Source organism: Ceratotherium simum, chromosome 26 (genome assembly GCF_057802395.1).
Source record: "Ceratotherium simum simum isolate JZ-2026a chromosome 26, ASM5780239v1, whole genome shotgun sequence".
In the NCBI taxonomy this organism is placed as follows: Eukaryota; Metazoa; Chordata; class Mammalia; order Perissodactyla; family Rhinocerotidae; genus Ceratotherium; species Ceratotherium simum.
In genome coordinates this window covers 11,931,406-11,952,996 of record NC_141925.1, presented here as the reverse complement: position 1 = coordinate 11,952,996, position 21,591 = coordinate 11,931,406, and the positions used below count along the sequence as shown (strand labels likewise).

Genomic DNA, 21,591 nt, shown 5'->3' with positions numbered 1-21,591 from the left:
ATCAATTCAGGTGGCTCTCAAAATGGCACCTTGGGTCTAGTCTTCTCTCTCCATGCGAATTCTCCCATGTTGATCTGGTGGGTCAAGTCCATCTGATCGTCCCTGCAGCACCTCAAACTGCACTTCTCATTTCTCCTTCCTGCCCCCATATCAATACCCGCCTCTCCGTCATTATTTACTGCCCACATTCTGCCAGTCCCTGAGGCCTAAAGCTGCACAAACAACACTGAACCCACCTCCCTGCCTCCCACCCTTCCAGGTCTAATTCTCCCTCCACTACACGGGGTGTCCCAGAAGTGCTAGTGTGTTTTAAGCTTGAATTATTTCAAAGTGTTAATTCTACAAACTCACCAAAAAACCCCTAGCATTTGAAAGTTTAGTTATTTTTATTTATTTCCACTTATTACTTTTGTGAATTTTTTTTCTTTCTCATTTTTTTAAATTGATGTTTTAATAGTTTTTAACATTGTGAAATTTTGGGTTGTACATTTTTCTTTGTCCATCACCATATACATGTCTCCCTTCACCCCTTGTGCCCACCACCCACCCCCATTGCCCCTGGTAACCACAATACAGTTTTCTCTGTCCATGTGTTGGTTTATATTCCACATATGAGTGAGATCATAGTGTTTGTCTTTCTCTTTCTGGCTTACTTTACTTAACATAACACCCTCCAGGCCCATCCATGTTGTTGCAAATGTGACAATTTTGTCTTTTTTATGGCTGAGTAGTATTCCATTGTATATATATACCACATTTTCTTGATCCAGTCGTCAGTCAAGGGACACTTAGGTTGCTTCCACTTCTTGGCTATAGTGAATAATGCTGCAATGAACATAGGGGTGCATAAGCATCTTTGGATTGTTGATTTCAGGTTCATTGGATAGATACCCAGTAGTGGGATAGCTGGATCATAGGGCATTTCTATTTTTAATTCTTTGAGGAATCTCTATACCATTTTCCATAGAGGCTGCACCAGTTTGCATTCCTACCAGCTGTGTATGAGGGTTCCTCTTTCTCCACATCCTCTCCAACATTTGTTGTTTTTTGTCTTGGTGATTACAGCCATTCTAACGGGTGTGAGGTGATATCTTAGTGTTGTTTTGATTTGCATTTCCCTGATGATTAGTGATGTTGAACATCTTTTCGTGTGCCTATTGGCCATCTGTATATCTTCTTTGGAGAAGTGTCTGTTCATTTCCTCTGCCCATTTTTTGATTGTTTGTTTGTTTTTTTGTTGTTCAGTTGTGTGAGTTCTTTATATATTATGGAGATTAACCTCTTGTCAGATATATGTTTTGCAAATATTCTCTCCCAGCTGGTGGGTTGTCTATTCATCTTGATTCTGGTTTCGTTAGTCCTGTAGAAGCTCTTTAATCTGATAAAGTCCCACTTGTTTATTTTTTCTTTAGTTTCCCTAGTCTGGGTAAGCATGTCATCCGAAAAGATTCCTTTATGACCAATGTTACATAGTGTGTTGCCTATATTTTCTTCTATGAATTTCATAGTTTCAGGTCTCACCTTCAGGTCTTTGATCCATTTTGAGTTAATTTTTGTGAATGGTGATAGCAGATAGTCCACTTTCATTCTTTTGCATGTGGCTGTCCAGTTTTCCCAACACCATTTATTGAAGAGACTTTCCTTTCTCCATTGTATGTTCTTAGATCCTTTGTTGAAAATTAGCTGTCCGTATATGTGTGGTTGTATTTCTGGGCTTTCTATTCTGTTCCATTGATCTGTGTCTGTTTTTGTACTAGTACCATGCTGTTTTGATTACTATTGCTTTGTAGAATGTTTTGAAGTCAGGGATTGTGATGCCTCCTGCTTTGTTCTTTTTTCTTAGGATTGCTTTAGCTATTCAGGTTCTTTTGTTGCCCCATATGAATTTTAGTATTCTTTTTTCAATTTCCGTGAAGAATGTCATTGGGATTCTGATTGGGATTGCATTGAATCTGTAGATTGCTTTAGGTAATATAGACATTTTAACTATGTTTATTCTTCCATTCCATGTGCATGGGATGTCTTTCCATTTCTTTATGTCATCATTGATTTATTTCAATAATGTCTTGTAGTTTTCGTTGTATAGGTCTTTCACCTCCTTGGTAAGATTTATTCCTAGATATTTTATTCTTTTTGATGCAATTGTAAATGGTATTATCTTTTTGAGCTCTCTTTCTGTTAGTTCGTTATTAGCATACAGAAAAGCAACTGATTTTTGTAGATTGATTTTGTACCCTGCGACTTTGCTGTAGTTGTTGATTATTTCTAATAGTTTTCCAACGGATTCTTTAGGGTTTTCTATATATAAAATCATGTCATCTGCAAATAGTGAGAGTTTCACTTCTTCTGTACCTATTTGGATTCCTTTTATTCCTTTTTCTTGCCTAATTTCTCTGGCCAAAACCTCCAGTACTATGTTGAATAGGAGTGGTGAGAGTGGGCAGCCCTGCCTCATTCCTGTTCTCAGAGGAATGGCTTTCAGTCTTTCCCTGTTGAGTATGATGTTGGCTGTGGGTTTGTCATAAATAGCCTTTATTATGTTGAGGTACTTTCCTTCTATTCCCATTTGTTGAGAGTTTTTATCATAAATGGATGTTGTATCTTGTCAAATACATTCTCTGTGTCTATTGAGATGACCATGTGGTTTTTATTCCTCGTTTTATTGATGTGGTGTATCACGTTGATTGATTTGCGAATGTTGAACCGTCCCTGTGTCCCTGGTATAAATCACACTTGATCATGGTGTATGATCTTTTTAATGTATTGCTGTATTCAGTTTGCCAATATGTTGTTGAGGATTTTTGCACCTATGTTCATCAGCAATATTGGCCTGTGATTTTCCTTCTTTGTATTGTCTTTGTCTGGCTTTAGTATCAGGGTGATGTTGGCCTCACAGAATGATTTAGGAAGTGTTCCATCTTCCTCTGTTTTTTGGAATAGTTTGAGAAGGATGGGTATTAAATCTTCTTTGAATGTTTGGTAAGATTCACGGGAGAAACCATCTGGTCCTGGGATTTTATTTTTTGGGAGGTTTTTGATTATTATTTCAATCTCTTTACTTGTGATTGGTCTATTCAGATTCTCCATTTCTTCTTGGTTCAGTTTTGGGAGGTTGTATGCGTCTAAGAATTTATCCATTTCTTCTAGATTGTCCAATTTGTTGGCATATAATTTCTCATAGTATTCTGTTATAATCCTCTGTATTTCCATGGTATCTGCTGTAATTTCTCCTCTTTCATTTCTAATTTTATTTACTTGAGTCTTTTCTCTTTTTTTCTTAGTAAGCCTGCCTAAAGGTTTGTCAATTTTCTTTATCTTCTCAAAGAACAACTCTTTGTTTCATTAATCCTTTCTACTGTTTTTTTCATCTCAATTTCATTTATTTCTGCTCTGATTTTTATTATTTCTCTTCTCTGCTGACTTTGGGCTTTGTTTGTTCTTCTTTTTCTAGTTCTGTTAGGTGTAATTTGAGGTTGTTTATTTGGGCCTTTTCTTGTTTGTTAAGGTGGGCTTGTATCACTATGAGTTTCCCTCTCAGGACCACTTTTGCTGCATCCCATAGGGTTTGGTATGGCATATTTTCATTTTCGTTTGTTTCCAGATAGTTTTTGATTTCTCCTTTAATTTCATCAATGATGCATTGGTTGTTCAGTAGCATGTTGTTTAATCTCCACATTTTTGTCACTTTCCCAGTTGTTTTTTCATGGTTGATTTCCAGTTTCATAGCATTATGGTCTGAAAAGATGCTTGTTATGATTTCAATCTTAAATTTATTGAGGCTTGCTTTGTTTCCCAACATATGGTCTATCCTTGAGAATGTTCTATGCGTGCTTGAGAAGAATGTGTAGTCAGCTGTTCTTGGATGGAGTGCTCTGTATATGTCTACTAGCTCCGTCTCGTCCAGTTTTTCATTTAAGTCTACTATTTCTTCATTGACTTTTTGTCTGGATGATCTATCCATTGATGTAAGTGGGGTATTAACATCCCCTACTGTTATTGTGTTGTTGTTAATGTCTCCTTTTAGTTTTGTTAATAGTTGCTTTATGTACATTGGTGCTGCTATGTTGGGTGCATATATATTTAAAAGTGATATGTCTTCTTGGTGGAGTGTCCCTTTTATCATTATATATTTCCCTTCTTTGTCTCTCTTAACCTGTTTTATCTTGAAGTCTACTTTGTCTGATATGAGTACGGCAACACCTGCTTTCTTTTGTTTGCCATTAACTTGGAGTATTGTCTTCCATCCTTTCACTCTGAGCCTGTGCTTGTCTTTAGAGTTGAGATGTGTTTCCTGGAGGCAGTGTATTTTTGGGTCTTGCTTTTTAATCCATCCTGACACTCTGTATCTTTTAATTGGAGAGTTCAATCCATTTACATTTAGGGTAATTATTGATATATGAGGGCTTAATATTGCTGTTTTGTCACTTATTTCCCAGTTCTTTTGCATTTCCTTTGTTTCTTGTCCCATTTGTTTCGGATTGCCAATTCAGTTTGGTTGTTCTGTCGTATGACTCTTCTAGTTTTCTCTTTGTTTATCATATGTGATTTTGTTTTGATTGTTTGTTTAGTGGTTACCTTGAGGTTTGTGTAAAAAATCTTGTGTATGAGATAGTCTATTATCTGATGGCCTCCTATTTCCTTATACTAAGTCAATTCAATCACTTTCCTCTTCCCCTTCTAAGTCGTTCTTGTTATACCTTATTCTATCTTGTGTTGTGGCTCTGTGTTTACAGTGATGAGGTTAAATTTATTTTTGGTGAATTCCTTCCTTTGGTCTTTGATTTTGGTATTTAAGTGGTTGCTAACCTATTCCGGTAAAGATCTACTATTTTTCTGAGTTTATCTACCTATTTTTCTCCTTGCTCCAAGCTCAGTATTCCTTTTCTCTTCTTTCTTTCAGGCCTGAGGGCCTTCTTGAGTATTTCTTGTAGTGGGGGTCTCGTGGCCATGAACTCCCTTAGCTTTTGTTTATCTGGGAGAGTTACTATTTGTCCATTATATTTGAAGGATATTTTTACTGGATAGAGTATTCTTGGCTGAAAGTTTTTGTCTTTCAGTATTTTGAATATATCATTCCAGTCTTCCCTAGCCTGTAAAGTTTCTGTTGAGAAATCTGCTGAGAGCCTGATGGGAGTTCCTTTGTACGTTATTTTTTGTTTTTGTCTAGCTGCCCTTAATATTGTCTCTTTGTCATTGACTTTGGCCAGCCTTACCACTAGATGTCGTGGAGTGGACCTTTGCCTGTTGATGTATTTAGGTGATCTGTTGGCTTTGCTTACTCGTATTTCCTGCTCCTTCCCCAGATTTGGGAAGTTCTCAGCTATTATTTCCTTGGATAGGCTCTCTGTTCCTCTTTCCCTCTTTTCTGTCTCAGGAATACCTATAATTCTTATGTTACATTTCCTAATAGATTCAGATAGTTCTCGGAGACTTTCTTCATTTCTTTTTAGTCTTAGTTCTCTCTCCTCTTGCATCTGGAGCATATCTGTATTCCTGTCCTCTATAATGCTAATTCTTTCCTCCATATTTTCAGCTCTGTTCTTTAAAGATTCCAATTTCTCCTTTATCTCCTGCACTGTTTTCTTCCTCTCCATCAGCACTGATTGGTTTTTCTTTATGATTTCAATTTCTTTTGTGATGAAACTCCTAATCTCATTGAATTGTTTGTCTGTGTTATCTCATATTTCGTTGAGTTTTTTATCATAGCTATTTTGAAATCTCTGTCATTTAGGTTATGGATTTCTGTGTCTTCAGGGTTGGTTTCTGGGTGCTTGTCATTTTCCTTCTGGTCTGGTGATTTCATGTACCTTTGCATTGTGGTTCCTGTATTGGCTTTGTTGTTCCTCATCCTGGAAATATCTGGTTGCAATCTCCACTGGCCGCCACTGTGTGGGGGCAAAGGGCTGTGTAATCTGAGCCCCCTGCACTCCGCCCCGGCTATTTGCTGCGATCTGCCGGTTGCTTGGTCTGGTCTGGTCAGCTGAGCTGCAGGGTCCGGCTTGCAGGGAGGGGGGTGCTCTCTCTTCTGCCTGCTGGGTCCCTGGTGTGGGGGGCTTCTCATTCACCCCTCGTTATCCACTCTCCTGGGGTGCTCAGATGTTGATGGTACCCCGTAGCAGTTCTGAGTCCTCTGTGTGGGAGTTTCCCACTGGCTGAGAGAGCCCAAAGAGCTACGGTTTCCCCGCAGAGGGCCACCCCTTCCCCCTCTCTGGGAGCTGCACAGACCGGGATCGCTGATCTGATGGGGAGGGAGAGGAGTTCTCCTTACCTCTCCCCACTTCCTCTGGGGGCCCAGCACGTTCCACTCTCAGATGCGTGGCAATGTGGATCTTTTGGATCTTGCTTTTCACTGTCTAGGATTCCGTTGTTGGTCTGTGACCGTTGTTGTATCTTATCAGGGGAAGAGTTTACAGGAAAGCTCACTCCACCATGATGCTGACGTCACTCTCCTCACTTTTGTGAATTTTTAATAATAAAATTTTAATTTAGTTTAAATTAATTTTACTTTATTGAGACCCTCTTATGAAAGATGGGAGATATTGACTAAAACAAAAAATGTTAAATTAAAAATTTACAATTTAAATTCAAAAAACAGGGGCCGGCCTGGTGGTGCAAGCAGTTAAATGCGTGCACTCCGCTGCGGCAGCCCAGGGTTCACCGGTTTGGATTCCGGGCGGGCACTGACGCACTGCTTGTCAAGCCATGTTGTGGCGGCGTCCCATGTAAAGTGGAGGAAGATGGGCATGGATGTTAGCCCAGGGCCAGTCTTCCTCAGCAAAAAAGAGGAGGATTGGCAGATGTTAGCTCAGGGCCAATCTTCCTCACAAGAAAAAAGATTCACAAAACAAGACTTCCCCTCTATATTTTCTCTCTTCCCACCCCCACAATTTGGACTTTCTTGCCAGATCTGTTGCAAGAGTTCCCAGCTCCACATGCCTACCAAAAGCTGAAAAGCACCAAGATGAGTCAAAAATTACAACTTAGACAATAACAACCAGAGCCAAGGTTTGGTGAGGACTTATTAAGCACCAGGCTCTTGGCAAGACCATGACACCTACTGATCCATATGTACTAAGCAACGCTCCCGTGGGTGCAAGTACTAGAAACTCACTTCAAAGTAGCTTAATGGAAAAAGGAACATACGGAGGGAGGACATTGGGACATGCCATGATGCTGGAGGAGAGGAGGAGATGCTGAGCCTGACAATGGTTTGGAACAGGAACCTGACAGACACTGGGAATTGAGGCAGCTTCTGCATCTCCTCCCTGCTTTTCTCTATCTGCTCCCTGCTTTTTATCTGCTGATCTGCTTTGTTTCTTGCCATGAGCTGAGCCAAACATGGCGGCCACAGCTTTCCCAGGTTGATATTCTCCCTTTCCAGATGACCAGGCCACACCAACTAGAAGCTGAGCGGCCCAGTTTAAGTCAGTTGTCTGTCACCAGGTCACAGATCCAATGCTCTGTGCCCAGGTCGGGGTTATAGACACCAACGTGGCTGGAGTGGGGTAGAATGAGGGCATAGAGAGATATTCTTTAGTGAGACTGGGAGTGAGGATAGAACTAAATTTTTTTAAAAAATAGAATATGAATGTGAGATGTTGCAGAAGTAGAAGCCAGAGATTTAGACTCAGAAAGCAAGGGACACAGGGTGGAGGCACACCTCCCCTAAGTGCCCATCATACCTCATCATGGTTCTATATGGAAGATGTGGATATTCCCACTTTACAGCTGAGGAAACAGAGTTGCACAGAAGTGAAGTAACAGGATTTGAATTCAGGCCAGGCAGGCCCCCAAACCCACGTTCTCTTCCCTTTAGTATTCCTAGCTCTCCCAGCATATCTCCACCCAGATCCAAAATTCTGAAGAACTCCCACCTCTAGCTAAACAATGTTGAAAAACAGACATTTTAGACCCTAAATAATCTGGCTCTGACTAATCCCAATCTACTCAAATTTACTTCTTTTTCCTCTCCTATGTGTCTAAATATATGATATTATTTAACTTTGCTTCAATGTTTCTTCAGCTCCTGAAACTATTCCTTCTATCTTCAAGACCCTCCCCCATTCCTTGCCTGTAGACACTGTAGCCATTTGTTAAATGCTCCAACTAAACGCCACCTGTTCCATTGATGCTCCTGGACCAGCTCTTCAGAAGGAATGTTTCCCTCTGCTATGTTCTCTCAGAACTTTCTTCAAATCTGTCTTATGACATCTCCCAACTTCTGCCTTATTGTTTGAGTCCTGACTTATCTCCTCTATTAGTACCTACTCTCCACAGGAATTGGGACTTTATGTTACTCTTCTTGTGTCCCCCAGCAGTACCTGACAAACGCCACGTACAAAATTCACGCTCAGTGTATGTATATTGAAAGAACTAACAAATGAATAAATGGGCTTCCGTAGAGGAGGGATTAGAATTAAAATGCTAATAATTGGCTGATATTTTTAATCTTAACTATAAAAATAAAATTCCTTCTCTCTTCACCTTCTAGACACTCTTCAAATACCCCATCACCCAATGCCTTGCTGCACCATCCGTATTTCGAATGATTCTGCGGCAGAATTTAACCAGGTATGGCAGAAATGGCTGTAGCTGGTAATAACAATCTTTGGGTAGGATTTTAAGGAATCCAATGCACCTTGGTCTGACTGTTTTTAGCTCTGATTCTTTGAGGGTAGGGTGTGTGTGTGTGTGCGCACGTGTGGTAAGTGGTGTGGATAATTATCAGGATTATCAGTCTAATTAGTTCATTAAATTGGGACTCAGAAATCTGAGTGAAACGCTCAGTGAGGCTTGCATCACTGTGGATTTATTCCTTTTAAAAAATTTTTATTGTGAAAAAAACGTACAGAAAAATACATGACATAAATTTACAGATTAGTTATCGAAAATAAAACACCTGTATAACCAATCACCTATGTCACAAAAATAGAACATTTCCAGCATCCCAGAGACCTCCTCACGCCTCTCCATCTCCCCTAAAGGAATCCAGTATCTTGATTTTTATACTGTTTCCTTCTTTCCCTTCCCTTATAGCTAACCTTGTAAGGAACTATCCCTAAACAAATTATTCTATTTTACTTACTTTTGAATTTTATGTAATCACATCATTCTGTAACACCTGGCTTCTTTTTTCAACATTCTGTTTCTAAGATGTGTCCATGTTGCTGTGATTGATTTTCCTTACTGTATAATATTCCATTTTATGAACATACACCATTTTTTATCAGTTCCACCATTAATGGACATTTGGGTAGTTTACAGTTTGGGCTATTGGTGACTGATGCTGCACCGAATTCGTGCACGTGCACCCTGGGGCATCTAAGCGCATATTTCTGTAGAGTTTTTCCGGGAGAGGAATTGCTAGGTCACGCTGACACTGCACCCTACCACCCTATTTTCCAAAGTATTGAACCAATTTATGCTCCCACCAGCAGGGTAGGAGAATAGCCATTGTTCCACATGCTTAGCAATATTTGTTATTGTCAGAGTTTTTAATTTTTGCCAATCTGATGGATGTGTAGTGTCATCTTACTGTAGTTTTATTTTTGCATTTTGCTGTGTTTGTGGATTAATTTTTAGCTAAACTGAAATGTGTTCTTTGAACCTTATGGGCATTTATGCATCTTTTAGAGACTGTGAAATTGAAATGGCTACTTCAAAAATCAGAGCTAGCATGTTTTATATATAAGAGTTAAAATACCAAGGAGTTCAATGACTACCCTTATGAAGCTAACTCTGAAACACAACTTGATTTTATTCATGAAGCCTCAATCTGGCTGGATTCTGTTTCCATCTGTATTTCAAAGCTCATGTTACAGCCAACTTTTGCAACATTCCTCAGATGATGACCTTTGTCCAAACCCAGTAAAAATCCACCCAGGGCATAACTAACGACTCCATCAGACACTCTGCGCACTTTATCTGATTGGATAAAGCTCCAGAAGAATGAGGAAGGCACCCTCAATGAGACCAGCCCTCCTGTCCATCACTCCTCACTCTGTACGTGACAAGGGTGGAAAGGTGAGGGTGAGGGTGACAAGGGTGGAAAGGTGAACCAGACGTCTGCCACCTCCTTCATGTCCAAGAGCTGGCGCGGCTCAGCCCCGTGCCAGCACTACTCAGACCTCAATCACTTCCATTTCCTTCAGGGAATCCATCATTATTTTGTAATTGTTTTTGTATTGTTCATGGAAAATTTCATGGGAAAATGCAGGAGAGGATTTACATCACACAAGGTACCTAAAAAACTGCTACAAATGTTCACAGCAGACTCTTCTGTTCTCTCTGAAATTCCTTCCCTCAGGGCTGTTACCTATGTCCCTCCTCCTCCCTCTTCCTATACTCAGCCCAACCTTCCTTGATGTCCTGAGCAATTCATTTCCAACCCCTAACTTGCATTCTCCTCTCAGGAACACAAAAGCCCTTCAGTTCACATAACCCCACTCTCCATAGAGGGCAGTACAGTTCTATTACTGTCCTAGCATGTCCCTGGGGCCTTATCCCTCACCCCTATATGGTTTATGAAAATATCTCTCTTAGCCGCATAGAATGCTTCTCTAAGACAAAGTCTGAAAAACACATTTTTCACCCTCTTGTTACATCAATATCCAAATTTAATCCGAACCTCCCTGATTTAACCCAGTAGCCTCACCACCACCACCCACCCTCTGCCAGAAGAGTTAACAGGGACTGACAGGAAGTGAGTGACGTCCACTCACCTGATGGCCTTGACCATCAGTAAGTTGCCCAGAAGGCAAGTAAGAAAGTGAGGAAGCAGAAGGGGGAAGGATCCGGATGACAACGCTGTGAGCTCTCAACGCCCTGGGCGTGGGGCAGAGGGTCCAAGGCCTGACCCGAGACTCTGTTGACACCTTGCCTTCCCCTAAGTCTCAGGTTCCCCACCCTGGAGCACAGCTGTGCTGGCGGGGAGGCCCTGCTGCCTGAAGAGCAAGAGCAGTGGAGAAGACAGACAGGGGTTCTGCTCCACCAGGTCTACGGACAGTCAGAGACGGTAGGTGGATGGTCCCTTCTGGGCCAGGCAGGATGTGCTCAGCCACCGAGCCCAGCAGATGAGCTGAATCATGCCAAGAGTGTGTGCGGAGGCCCCCCAGCATTGATGGAAGCCAATGGGAGGCTCCAGGTTCTAGGCTAATTTGCCCCAAGTCAACTTGCAGAAAGACACTTCACAGCTCCTCGATTTGTCAAGAGACCAATGTGCTGAAAACTGTTGGACAAAAACTTAAAAAGGGGTCTAAGGACTTGGTGCCACTATCCCTGTGATGATTAGCTCAGGGGAGCCCAAGAGGGGCAAGGGGATAGGAGGGTCTCTCCAGCAACATGGAAGCCACCACCCACAAGTCCTGCCCTCTTCACCATCCTGTCCTAAGGCAGCAATCACAGGGGCAGGCAGAGCTGGCCCCAGAAGTCCATTTCTGGGTGCTTATGAGGACAGCACACAGGTTTGATTGTGGGACACTAGCAGGAGTGGAGGAGGGAGCAGAGACCTTCTGTGTGTGCATGTGTGCAAACACACACACAGAGTGTGATCCCACAGAGCATCACTGAGCAGCCAGGTGGGCAGGGCGTCCAGAGAATCATGCCAGTCTTGAACCTCAAGAACTTTATCAGTGAGAGTGTGGACGGATATCTCTCTTCCAACACATTGTCCACCCACTTCTGAGGCTGGACAGAGCCCCTCCCCCCACTCTCCATCATCCCTGTGGCTGACAGAGGGATGACTGCCATCTCAGGACCTGTAGCAAAATGGGGTTCTGGTCTCAATTAACATACTTGTCTCTAAATTTTTTGCCAAAAAATTATAAATAATGAGTTAATTGTTCTGCTTCCAGGCCTGAGAAATATTAAGACTCGGGCCTGTCCTTGCATAGCTCACAGTTTATATTTGGACAAGGAGGAGGGTGGGGTGAGAACTGCACTCACCCATGATCTACATGACACTTGTGGCCCCGGTCCCTTTGCATTAACTATTTGCAACAACAGAATACTCCCTTATATCCGGGTCATGCTTTATTTCTCAAAGCACTGTCACACCTACTCACTTATCTGTGCAACATTTTCTACGTGCCTGTAGTTGAGCAGCGACACAGCAAAGGGGCAAGAGCTTCCTCTCCCAGGAACTCAGATCCCAGTTCAAGTCTCAGCCTTGCCAATTACAGGCTTCAAGACATAGCATGTCATTGACCCTTCCAGAATCTCAGCCTCCCCATCTCCAAAATGGAAACCACAATGCCTGTCTTGCTGGGTTGTGATCAAGTCATTGAAAGGAAGTGTATAAAGCACTGGCCGGTGTCCAACCCCTAGACGTGCTCACGTTGCAGCTACTGTTGTTTTTGCTGTTTTTAGGTAGGTGCTGTGCTAGATGCTGGGAGTGCAGAGATGGATGGGACAATCTCTATTCTCAGAATGCTTGCTATCCACTGAGGGAAGAGACAAGCAAGAGTAACTGTAATGCCCTGTTGGCTACAATAGAAGTATGGGGAAATACTACAGAAGGAGAATCTCCCCATGACTTTTCTGGCCTGAGTAATAACTAGTAGTAGTTGTTTATTGAACTAACTTGGTGTGCGCCCAGCACTGTGTGAAGGGTTTCCCGTGCACTCACAGGCCTTCTGAGAGGTCAGTGTGATAATTACCCCCTTTGACAGAGGAGGAGATCCAGGGGGATTGATTGGCACCCAGCTAGTGAGTGATGGAGTCAAGATTCAAACCCTGGCCTGACTGTAAAGCAGTTAGGTTTAGAAGGAACGATAATTCAGAGAACCATAAAGGAGGAGTAAGTTTCATCAGGAGGATAAATGGGGGTGGGGCAGTGGTGGCAGAGGGGACACCATGACCAATCTGAATAATCTCAACACAGCTCTGAGAAGTAGTTGAGGCAACATTCCTATTGCTGTTCAACAGCCCCAAGGAAATGTTTGCTAAGTGGACTCATGGACTTCCCCTGGCATGTGGACGCATGCCTGGCAAACAGCAGACACTCCACACCCCACGTTACATGCCCACAGCCCCGGGCTCGCCCCTTTGCTTCTCTCTTGGCCTCCCCCACTGGACCCTGCAGCCCCAGCAGCTGGCACAGGCCCAGCCTATGACAGGCGCAGTGAATGTCTGCTGAATAGAGTTGGGTCAGTGCCTTGAGCCTAGCATCCAGACCTTCTAGCTTCCCCACAAGGGTTCTTTGTGCAACATCAAATGACATCATGAGCAGGGATGCTGTGTGTGATTCTTGCTACTTTGTGATCAGCCTGGATTCTTTGGTCAGCCCCAATTCTCTTTCTTTTTTGAACAGGGAATAACTTGTGGCAACCTCCGGGGAATGAAGATCAAGCCAGGTTCCATGGGGAAGGCCATCCCACCCTTCGACATCCAGGTCTGATCCTAAAGGCAGTGGCAGGGAGCAGTTAGGGCTCAGCGTGGACCGTTGTGTGACACCAGCGGTGCCCACCAGTTGTCCTTCCTCCTCTGCTCCTGTTTTTCCTCCAATTTCCTGTGGAGGTTTCATGTGAGAACTGCAGTATTCCGAGAATGGATGCAGTTCACCGTGACAGCTAGAGGCCCCCACAGTGGATGGGAAAAGAGGCCCTGGAGGTAGCACTGGCAGCTCTCTCCACCAGCTGGTGCTTTCAGTTTCTCCTGACCCATGTTTTCTAACCTGAAGGCACGTTTGCGATGTCCGTATATCCATGAAACAAATAGACCCGTGACTTGGGTTTCACCATTTGCTGATTTCAAGGACTTTTGATAGCTTTATTCTATTTTCTGACAGGGCTCCTCCCCCAGGTATCCCCGCTGGTGTCACATGAATAAGCCAGCAGTGCTGGGGCGGAGCAGGAGTGTTGGGGGAGCCCTGCAGCTTGGTATTCACAGGCCTCTTGCTCTAGATCATTGACGACAAGGGAATTGTCCTACCGCCCAACGCAGAAGGAATCATTGGCATCAGGATCAAGCCCACCAGGCCCATAGGCCTCTTCATGTACTACCAGGTAAGGGCACCCTGTCTGCCCTCAGCCAGGCCCCAAGAGTCCCTGCAGGTGTTTGTGGAGGTGATAAGGGAGCAGGCTCAACTCTGCACCCTGAGACTTCACATCTCTCTTTATTCCCTCCAGCTTGATGAAGCCTGTTCTAATTAGTCTCAAAGCTCATAGTGTGTTCTCACATTCCTTTCTGTCCTAGCCCATCGGGCACATATGGGCTGACTGATGGGGTAGAAAGAAGCCTGGCTTCGGAAACACCAGATGTGGGGTCCAGTGATTTCCTGTGGTTAAGGATGCAGGCTTTGACTGGGTTCAAATCCTGTCATCCCACTTACCAACAGGGTGAGAACAAATCTGTTAACCTTGCTGAGCCTCCAGGAGCCACCATTATCTCCACTTTACAGAGAAAGAAACTGCAGATTAGAAGCGGTGTCATCCCATGTCAATAAATGGCAGGTCTAAGATTCAAACCAATGAATTAGGGGTTTTGACCCCAAACTCTAAATGAGAAATCAGGGATTACAGAAAACTGTGGTAGGCTATAAGGTAACCTGCTGAAACTCTTAATCAGACAAGTCCTACCCCTCCTAGGTTAGTAGTGGCCGGTAAGAGGAAATTCTTAGCTCCCAAGATTGGCCATGGAAGAGTGGACAGACCCTGAAATTGATCTCAGACTCCATCTCCTTTCTCCAAAGTCACAGACACTGGAGGTCTCTTGGTGCCACTGTTGTCCTCACACGATGGCCTCCATGGGGCCTCTTGTGATACTGTTGCTCAAAAGGAAACATGCAAGCCTTATCGTTAATTCTCAGCAGCACAACTTTAAGTTTGGATAAAAGAGAAAATAAACACCGAGTTACACATGTTTAGATCAGTGCTTCCCAACCATGCCTGCATGTTAGAATCACTTGAGGAGACTTTTTAAAAATATATTTGCGCTTGGATCCAACCACAGAGATTCTAGTTAAATTGAACTGGGGTGGTCCAGAGCAATGACATTTTTTTTTATTGGACATAATATATTTTATTTTGCTAAGATGTCCTCACATATGCCCACACCTATGTCTCCCATTTCACACGCTCTCATGACATTGAGACGCTGTCATTCTTCCACTGAGATTTGTTTGCTTTTTTGTTTTCTTTTTTTTGTGGTAAAATATATATAACATAAAATTTACCATTTTTGCTATTTTAAGCATACAATTCAGTGGTGTTGAGTAAATTCACAATATTGTGCAAGCATCAGCACTATGCATGTGCAGAAAATTTTCACCCTCCCAACCAGAAACTCCAATCCCATTAAACAACAACTTCCCACTCCTTCTCTCCCCAGCACGTGGAAACCTCTAATCTACTTTTTGTCTTTGTGAATTTGCCTATTCTATGTACCCCATATAAGGGGAATCATACAACATTCGTCATTTTGTGTCTGGCTTATTTCACTTAGCACAATGTTCTCAAGGTTCATCCGTGTTGTAACATGTAAAATAATGTCATTATTTTTTAAGGCTGAATAATATTACCTTGTATGTATATTGCACATTGGGTATACTCAGTAATCTCTTGATGGACATTTGGGTTATTTCTACTGTTTGTGATCATATGGTAATTCTATGTTTAACTTTTTGAGGAACCGTTTCCCACAGGGGCTGCACCATTTTACATTCCCATCAGCAACGTACAAGGGTTCCAATTTCTCCATATGCTTGCCAAGACTTGTTATTTTCTGATTTTTTGATAATAGCCATCCTAATGGGTGTGACGTGGTATCTCAATGTGGCTTTAATTTGCATTTCCCTAATGACTAGTGATGTTGAGCATCTTTTTCATGTTCTTATTGGCCATCTGTATATCTTCTCTGGAGATTTATCTATTCAAGTCTTTTGCTCATTTTTTAATTGGATTGTTTGGGTTTTTTTGTTGTTGAGTTATAGGAGCTCTTTACAGTCATGCACCACATAATGATATTGTGGTCAACGATGGACCACATATACGACAGTGCTCCCAGAAGATTAATACTGTATAGCCTAGGTGTGTAGTAGACTATACCATCTAGGTTTGTGTAAGTACTGTAGGGGAGGAAGAAATTTTCCTCTGCCCTTTTAGGTTCTTCCGGCTGGTCTAAGAATTAAGATGACATGAGACAGATTAACAGGAAAGAAACAAACAAAAGTTTAATAACATGTATACATGGAAGAAACCCAGGAAACCTGAATAACTCACCAAAATGGCTGAAACCATCGCGTTAAATACCATCCTCAGCTAAAGACAGAAGAAATTATTGGTGGTGGGGAAAGTCAGGGACTTCAAAGGGAAGGAAGTCAATTCAAAAGTAGGTGAAAAGGGGCAAATGTTTGGAAAACAAGAACAGAAACAGAAGGACACAGAGGGGAGCCCAACAAACAGGCTTTTCTAGGTTCCTCCCTGTCTACTACCTAGTTCGTGTTATGCTAAGGTGATAGCTTGCTTTCTGAGACAGGTTTTTTTAATCTGAATTCTTTTAGGCAGTTAAGGAGGAGGTAACAAGAAATGCTTTGTGAGTTTTTATTTCTTAAAAATAATCAGCCTAAAATATCCTCATGTTAAAGAGATACATTTTGGGGTGGCAAATTTTGTTCCCCTTCAGTAAGCTCTGATGTTTGCACAGTGACGAAATCACCTAACAACATGTTTCTCGGAATGTATCCCCATTGGTAAGCAACACATCACTATGTAATCCTGCCACTTCTGGCCTTCAAGGTTTCTGATGAGAATCAGCTGATAATCTTATTGAGGACTCCTTGTGTGTGATGAGTCACTTCTCTCTTGCTACCTTCAAGATTCTCTATTTCTCTGGTTTCCAACAGTTTGATTATAATGTGTCTTGGTGTAGGTCTCTTGGGTTTATCCTACTTGGATTTCTTTACGTTTCTTGAATTTGTAGGTTCAAGTGTTTCACCACATTTAGGGAGTTTTTGGTCATTATTTCTTCAGATAATATTTCTGCCCCTTTCTCTCTTTTTCCTTCTCTCATAATGCATATGTTGGTCTGCTTGATAGTGTCACATAAGTCCATTAGGCTCTGTTCACTTTTCTTCATTCTTTCTTCTTTTTGCTCCTCAGACTCAATAATTTCAATTGTTCTATCTTCAATTCTCTGATTCTTTCTTACACCAGTTCAAATATGTTGTTGAAACTCACTAGTGAATTTTTCATTTCAGTTATTGTACTTTTCAGCTCCAGAATTTTTATTTGGTTCCTTTTTTATAATTTCTTTCTCTTTGTTGATATTCTCATTTTGTCCATATATTGTTTTCCTGACTTCCTTTAGTTTTGTCCATTTTTTTTCTGAGCTATTTGACCATATTTACATTTGATTTAAATTATTTGCCTAGTAGGTCTGATGTCTGTGCTTTCTCAGGGATGGCTTCTGTCAATCAATTTCATTCCTTTGAATGAGCCATGTTTCCTCTTTCTTTGTGTGCCTTGTGATTTTTTAGTTGAAAATTGGGCCTTTCACTATTATAATGTGGTAACTCTGGAAATCAGATTCTCTCACCTCTCCAGGGGTTGAAGTTGCTGATTTTTTTGACTGTTGGAGGCTATAATAGTTCTTTGTTTTGAGATTTTTCCAAATTCTTTTTGCAAAGACTATTGTTTGTAATGTGTGATCATTGAAGTTTCTGTTCCTTTAGGTCATATTCAGCTAATGTTGTTTTGTTTTGTTTTTGGTTTGTTAGAAACATCTTTATTACAAGTCTTAATAACCTCACTACATGCATTACAAGAATCAGTATCATCTCCATCATTTAAAACAGTGTCCTGAACTCAGTTTGCAAGTACCTTTGTTAGAAACGTCTTTATTACGAGTCTTGTTAAACCCTACCCTACATGCAGTACAGAATGGGTAGCAATTTCATTCACTGAAAGAACACTTTCTTGAATGTAGCTTTTAAGTAGCTTGTTACAAACATTGCTATTACAAGTCTTGGTAAATACTTCACTACATATATTACAAGATGGGTATCACTAGCATTCAAAAACAGAACACTGCTCAAAGCAGCTTGCAAGTAGCTCCTTTTCTCTTCATATCTACTTATTTTATTTCTTTTTTTAATTGAGGTAACATTGGTTTATAACATTATATAAATTTCAGGTGTACGTCATTATATTTCAATTTCTGTGTAGACTGTATCATGTTCACCACTCAAAGACTAATTACCATCCATCATCATATACATGTACCCTACCATCCCTTTTGCCCTCCTCCCTCCCTCCTCCCCTCTAGTAAACACAAATTTAATCTCTGTATCTATGTGTTTGTTGCTGTTGTTGTTGTTTTAATCTTCTACTTATGAGTGAAATTGTATGGTATTTGACTTTTCCATATGACTTATTTTGCTTAGCATAATACCCTCAAGGTCCATGTATGTTGCCTCAAATGGTAAGATTTCATCTTTTTTTATAGCTGGGTAGTGTTCAACTGTGTATATGTACCACATATTCTTTATCCATTCATTTGTTGATGGGCACTTAGGTTGTTTCCAAGTCTTAGCTATTGTGAATAATGTTGCAATTAACATAAGGGTGCATATATCTTTGCACATTCATGTTTTCATGTTCTTTGGATAAATACTCAAAAATGAAATATCTGGATCATATGGTAGTTCTATTCTTAAATTTTGAGGCATCTCCATAGTGTTTTCCATAGTGGCTGCAACAGTTTACATTCCCACCAGCAGTATATGAGAATTCATTTTTCTCCATATCCTCCCCAACACTTGTTATTTCTTATTTTGTTAATTATAGCCATTCTGAAGTGCATGAGGTGGTATCTCATTGTAGTTTTGATTTGCATTTCCATAATAATTAGTGATGTTGAACATCTTTTCATTTACCTATTGGCCTCTGTATAACTTCTTTGAAAAAAATGTCTATCCAGATCTTTTGCCCATTTTTTAATTGTGTTGTTTGTTTCTTTGTTGTTAAGATGTATGAGTTCTTTATATATTTTGCATATTAGCCCCCCATCAGATGTATGGTTTGCAAATATCTCCTTCCAGTTGTTAGGTTGTCTTTTCATTTTGTTGATGGTTTCCTTTGCTGTGCAGAAGCTTTTTAGTCTGATGTAGTCCCATTTGTTTATTTTTTCTATTGTTTCCCTTGCCTGAGTAGACATGGTATTCAAAAAGATGCTGCTAAGACCAACGTTGAAGAGCGTGCTGCCTATGTTTTCTTCTAGAAGTTTTATGGTTTCAGATCTTACATTCAAGTCTTTAATCCATTGTAAGTTAATTTTTGTGTATGGTGTAAGATAATGATCTACTTTCATTCTTTTGCATGTGACTGTCCAATTTCCTCAACACTATTTATTGAAGAGACTTTCCTTTCTCCATTGTATGTTCTTGGCTCCCTCGTCAAAAATTAGCTGTCCATAGATGTGTGGGTTTATTTCCAGGCTCTCCATTCTGTTCCACTGATCTGTGTGTCTGTTTTTGTGCCAGCACCATGGTGTTTTGATTACTATAGCTTTGTAGTATATTTTGAAATCAAGGAGTGTGATACCTCCAGCTTTATTCTTTTTTCTTGGGATTCCTTTGGCTACATGAGGTCTTTTATTGTTCCATGTAAATTTTAGGATTTTTTGTTCTATTTCTGTGAAAAATGTCATTGGGACTTTTATAGGGATTGCATTGAGTCTGTAGATTGCTTTAGGAAGTATGGACATTTTAACTGTTAGTTCTTCTAATACAAGAACATGGAATATCTTTCCATTTCTTAGTGTCTTCTTTGATTTCTTTCAACAATTTTTTCTAGTTTTCAGTGTATAGGTCTTTCACCTCTTTGGTTAAATTTGTTCCTAGGTATTTTATTCTTTTTGTTGTGATTGTAAATGGGATTGTGTTCTTAATTTCTCTTTCTGCTATTTTGTTGGTAGTGTGTAGAAATGCGATTGATTTTTCTATGTTGATTTTGTATCCTGCAACTTTACTGTGTTCTTTTATTTTTTCTAATAGTTCTTTGGTGGATTCTTTAGTGTTTTCTATATATAAAATCATATCACCTGCAAATAGTGACATTTTTCTTCTTCCTTTCCAGTTTGGATCCTTTTTATTTCTTTTTCTTGCCTGACTTATTTGGCAAGAACTTCCAATACTATGTTAAGTAAGAATGGTGAAAGTGGATATCCTTGTCTACTTCGTGTTCTTAAAGGGATAGTTTTCAGTTTTTCACCATTTAGTATGATATTAGCTGTGGGTTTTTAATATATGGCCTTTATTATGTTGAGGTACTTTCCTTCTATACCCATTTTATTCAGAGTTGTTATCATAAGTGGATGCCATATCTTGTCAAATGCTTTGTCTGCATCTACTGAAATGATCATGTGATTTTTATTCTTTATTTTGTTAATGTGATGTATCACGTTGATTGATTTGTGGGTGTTGGACCATCCGTACATCCCTGGCATGAATCCCATTTCGTCATAGTGTGTGATATTTTTAATGTATTGTTGCATTTGATATGCTAGTATTTTGTTGAGGATTTTTCCATCTATGCTTATCAGTGATATTGGCCTGCAATTTTTATTTTTTGTATTGTTCTTGTCCGGTTTTGGTATCAGGGTAATTTGGCCTCATAGAAAGAGTTAGGAAGCATCCCCTCTTCTTCAATTTTTTGAAAGAGTTTGAGAAGGATATGTATTAAGTCTTCTTTGAATGTTTGGTAGAATTCACCAGGGAAACCATCTGGTCCTGGACTTTTGTTTTTGGGAGATTTTCAATTACTGTTTCAATCTCCTCACTGGTGATTGGTCTATTCAAATTCTCTATTTCTTCTTGGTTCACTTTTGGTAGGTTGTATGAGTCTAAGAATTTATCCATTTCTTTTAGGTTATACAATTTGTTGGTATATAGCTTTTCATAGTATTCTTTTATAATCCATCGTATTTCTGAGATGTCCTTTGTAATTTCCCCTCTTTTATTTATTTGAGCCTTCTCTCTTTTTTCTTGGTGAGTCTAGCTAAAGGTTTGTCAATTTTGTTTACCTTTTCAAAGAACCAGCTCTTAGTTTCATTGATTTTTTCTTTTTTTTTGTCTCTATTTCATTTATTTCCGCTCTGAGTTTTATTATTTCCTTCCTTCTACTGATTTGGGGCTTTGTTTGTTCTTCTTTTTCCAGTTCCTTTAGGTGCACTGTTAGGTTGTTTATTTGAGATTTTGCCTGTTTTTTGAGGTAGGCTTGTATTGCTATAAACATCCCTCTTAGTACTGCTTTTGCTGTATTCCATAAACTTTAGTATGTCATATTTTCATTTTCACTTGTATCCAGGTATTTTTTGATTTCTCTATTGACCCAATCATTGTTCAGAGGCATTTTGTTTAATCTCCACATGTTTGTGGCTTTTCTAGTTTTCTTCTTGTAGTTGATTTCTAGTTTCATACCACTCTGGTCAGAAAAGATGCTTCATGTTATGTTAATCTTCTTAAATTTGTTGAGACTGGTTTTGTGGCCTAATATGTGATCTATCCTGGAGATTGTTCTGTGTGCATTTGAAAAGAATCTGTATTCTGTGGCTTTTGGATGGAGTGTTCTGTATATATCTACTAAGTCCATCTGG

The 21,591-nt window shown here is 40.4% G+C and overlaps 1 pseudogene; it reads left to right on the top strand.

The window, feature by feature from the left end:
* The window catches only part of LOC147913567 (acyl-coenzyme A synthetase ACSM1, mitochondrial-like), a 48,949-nt pseudogene that overhangs the window by 17,840 nt on the left and 9,518 nt on the right, over positions 1–21,591 (top strand).